Here is a 4306-nt window from a genome sequence, read left to right as displayed (position 1 = left end):
CTGAGTTATGTACCTTCGCTTTTACTCATACTTTAACTTACTTGGCAGATATTCTTAAACAACACATTGTTTAGTTTGATTGTATTTGGTCTTTCCATATATAGAGTCACACTGTATTTTTATAATACTCTTTTGTCCAATACTATGAGTGTGTGATTCATCCGCACTAAAGTGTGTAGCAGCAGCATACTCATCTTCACTGTCATATCATTTTCCATTACAAAAATGTATCACCTGTTCTGCTAGTGAATGACATTTTTGCATTTAAGTTTGCAAAGAAATCTGTGATTTCTCAGTGTAAATAGCCTGTTGGTTTTGTTTTCTACATGGATGGCTATCGGGCTTTTTTCTTTATTTTTGACATTCAATCATTGCTAGAATATAGCCAGATGAAACTTTTTTTTTTTTTTTGAATTTGCCTGGCGCTCCTCATATTGGTCCCATTATTTTTATATCTGGTATTTTTCTCCATGTTCTCTTTACAGAGGAGAATCGTGCTTGTCCAGCATAGTAAATGATAGTGTTGTGGCGCGAATGATTCTGAGACCCACGGAGCCAATTGAGATGAATTATGAGCCTTTATTAGCCGGCCGGTGACCGACTCTCAACCACGCAGGGTTAGAGGAGATCAGCCCCGAGCTTCCAGAGGAGGAAGCTTATAAAGCCTCCTACTACATCCTTGAATAAGCAGATTACAAGAAGCAGAAGTTAGTCATTAACGTTTTGTACAAAGATAAATGTATCCGGGGAACTCTCAGATCAAACAGGGCCTAGTAGACAGTTTTATTATTTTTACCTTGGAATGTTGCACTTCTCCTGGGGCTGGCGCCTGGAGATATCACCTCCCTGTGACTGAGTTACTGTTTGCACCTGGAGATACTGCCTCCCTGAAACTGGAGAATTTCCACTTTTATAATAGATGTTTTTTTAGAGGTGATATGTCCCTCTTGAAGTCTTTCAGTCTCAGCCTAGGAAACAATTTATATTTTCTAGACTTTAATCACCTTAGAAATCTCTTGGTGTGTGAAGGGTAAGAAGAGAGGTGGCCAATGTGTGCAGGCAGTTTCACCTCTGCTTGAAGGGCTCCCTTTGTGATTGTTGTGGCAGCTGAAGCCCGCAGGGCAGCCGCACCCCTCCAACCACCATTGCAGCCCTTACCAAGAGCAAATCTCACAGCACTTCTGCTCCATTCTCATGCTTTCTATGCTATGAATGAGCCTTGGGCATGCCATCGGCCACCTGTCCCTCCTTGAGATCTCCAGCACCTGTCCCCTTCTCAAGGCAGTGAACAAGTTCAAATTGTAGTGACCTCACCTTTAGAAACAATAGGTTAAGGATAAGACATGGTACGTGCTAACCGCCATGTCTCACTTCTAGTTAGTTATCTGCTAAAAATTTATTAACTAAAGGGATTTACTGGCCGGATCACTGCCTATAGGTACAAAATATTTTAACAATGACGCATTCTGCTTCTGTACCCCTGCTTGCTTACCCACCTCTTAGTTATCAGTTAATGAATGGAGGAGATATAGTCTTTTGTGTAAAGATTAAGGATGTGGGGGATGGAATCGAGGGCTTAAAACCTTTGTGCCCCTGCGTCTCGGGGCTGCTCCTTTGCAAGGACAGCCGCCGGCTAATAAACTGTCTCTTAGATTAGAGCACTCGAGTTGGGCCTGGTTATTTCGGTCACAACATTTGGAGGCCCCAGCGAGATCTTCTCGTTGTGGGAAAATTGATCAGTGCACCAGGGCGTTGGACCATTTGCGGTTGGGGAGGCCTCTAGGGCACTTGCCCTAGCCCACCGCCCATGGTTTCTCGCTTTGTGGAGCGTGATCTTGGGAGTGCTGAGGCAGTTTTTGGTAGGGGCCCCAGGACCGTGCGGATGTCAAACGCAACAAGTAAGTCGGCGGTCAACTGAGACTGTGACGACAGTTTTCTCAGTCTTGTTTTTTGGTTCGTTAGTCTGTGTCTGTTTTTCTTGTGTTGCTTCGTGTGCTTTACTGTGGAACTATGGGACAATCACAGGGTAAGCTAACACCGCTTCAATGCATGCTTAATCACTTTAAAGATTTCCGTCACAGGGCAAAGGCTTATGGTGCTTTAGTAACCCCTTTTGATTTGCAGCGGTTTTGTCAACTAGATTGGCCGACCTTCGGAGTAGGATGGCCCTCCGAGGGATCATTTAATTTACAGACTGCATTTCGGGTTCGGGGTGTTGTTTATGGGAACCCGGGGCATCCTGACCAAATTCCTTATATTGATGTATGGATTGACGTTGTTTCTGATGCCCCTAAGTACTTACAGAATTGCAGTTGTGCCCCCGTTACTGTAATGGCAGCCATACCCCAAGGTCTTAAGAAGCCCCCACCAGTGTTGCAGGGCCCTCCGTCGGAGGATGACTGGTATCCACCACCCTATCATGGTGATGGGAGTGGACGTCCTCCTCCGGAAAGACCAGAACCTCCTGTAACCCGGTCTAGGGGTCGTAGGCCACCTTCCCCTGATTCAACCTCCCTGAAAGAGCCAGTATCTGTTCAAGCCCCATTGAAGGTGATTCCAGGAGGTGGAGGTGAGCCTACTGTCATCTACTCGCCGTTCAGTACTAGTGATTTATATAATTGGAAATTGCAAACGCCATCCTTTTCAGAAAAACCACAAGGATTAACCTCCCTTCTAGAGTCTATTTTTTTTTACCCATCAGCCCACTTGGGATGATTGTCAGCAGCTTTTGCAGGTTTTATTCACCACTGAGGAAAAAGAAAGGATTTTGCGGGAGGCAGCCAGAGGAGTCACGGACCCGAATGGGCTGCCAACAACAGACTTAACCAGGATACAGGCTGTGTTTCCTACTCAGCGTCCCCAGTGGGATCCCAATACGGATCAAGGTAAGGAGGCTCTCCTAAGGTATCGCCAGTTCCTGCTACAGGGACTCCGGGCTGCTGCACGTAGACCAATAAATCTGTCCAAGGTAAGCGAAGTAATTCAGACCAAGGATGAGTCACCTGCAGCATTTTTAGAGAGACTATTAGAATCTTATCGCTTGTATACACCTATTGACCCGGAGGACCCCAACAATAGAAGAGCCATTAATTTGGCCTTTGTGAGCCAGTCGGCCCCAGATATTAGGAGAAAGTTACAGAAGCTAGAAGGTTTTGAGGGAGAGAATTTATCCAAATTGCTAGAAATAGCCCAGAAAGTTTTCAACAATAGAGACGATGTGCAGAAAATAATGTTTGTGGGGAAGGGACCTATGCCAGGCAGAGGAAGAGGAAGGGGCCGAGGAGGAAGATCAGGATTTGTCGGGCCACCTGAACCAGGAAGTAAACAGGTTGGCCTTGAAAAAGACCAATGTGCATATTGCAAACAGAAAGGGCACTGGAAGAATGAGTGTCCCAAGCAACCAAAAGGTGACAAGAAAAATACAAGCACCCCAATTCTTCTGGAAGATAACTAGGGGTATTAACTCAGATGCTGGGACCATGGAAAAGACCAGTTGCACACTTATCTAAAAGGTTAGATTGCGTGGCTGCAGGGTGGCCTAATTGTCTGAGGGCCGTTGCAGCCACGGCAGTTCTAGTGAAAGAAGCCCACAAATTGACACTTGGGCAGCCTGTGACTGTTATCAGACCTCACTTTGTGGAGCGACTCCTGAAGGGACCACCCGAGCGATGGATATCGAACGCTCGAATCACCCAATACCAGGTACTCTTATTAAACCTTCCACAGGTTCAATTTGCTAAACCGACAATATTGAATCCAGCAACCTTGCTCCCAGATGATGATCCTCAGGAACCTGTACATGATTGCAGTGACCTGCTTGAAAGCATAACTGGGGTAAGACCTGACTTACGAGATGAGCCTTGGCTCAACCCAGACGCCACCCTGTACACGGACGGAAGCAGTTATGTCACAGAAGGCGTCAGGTATGCGGGAGCAGCGGTAGTTGCCGATGACACTGGTTTGGGCTCAGGCTCTCGGACAAGGGACTCAGCCCAGAAGGCCGAGCTCATGGCATTAACTGAAGCTCTTAAATGGGCTCGAGGGAAAACTGTTAACATCTACACTGATAGCCGATATGCCTTTGCAACGGCACATGTACATGGAGCCCTGGACAAGGAAAGAGGACTATTACATCAGGGGGAAAGGAAATTAAGAACAAGGAGCAGATTTTGGCTCTTTTGGAGGCTATCTGGCTACCTAAGAAAGTGGCTATTATCCATTGCCCCGGCCATCAAAAAGGGGAAGGAGCGGTAGAAAAAGGAAACCGCTTGGCAGATAAAACAGCAAAGGAAGTAGCCAGAAAACC

The 4306-nt window shown here is 46.3% G+C and overlaps 1 long non-coding RNA gene across 3 annotated transcripts; it reads left to right on the top strand.

Annotated features, from left to right (window-relative positions):
• The first annotated feature begins 1622 nt into the window (after window positions 1-1622).
• LOC111735736 lies at window positions 1623-3918 on the top strand. 3 transcript variants are annotated; one of them, XR_002778949.1, is made up of 2 exons: window positions 1623-1898; window positions 2726-3918. It is a non-coding gene; the product is annotated as an uncharacterized LOC111735736 (long non-coding RNA). The 3 variants fall into 3 exon arrangements; XR_002778948.1 differs by having other exon boundaries at window positions 1879-2026; window positions 2735-3918; XR_002778947.1 differs by having other exon boundaries at window positions 1879-2026.
• The last annotated feature ends 388 nt before the right edge of the window (window positions 3919-4306 follow it).

Source organism: Pteropus vampyrus, unplaced genomic scaffold (assembly GCF_000151845.1).
Source record: "Pteropus vampyrus isolate Shadow unplaced genomic scaffold, Pvam_2.0 Scaffold1000006130, whole genome shotgun sequence".
Lineage (NCBI taxonomy): Eukaryota > Metazoa > Chordata > Mammalia > Chiroptera > Pteropodidae > Pteropus > Pteropus vampyrus.
This window is presented reverse-complemented; position numbering and strand designations above follow the sequence as displayed.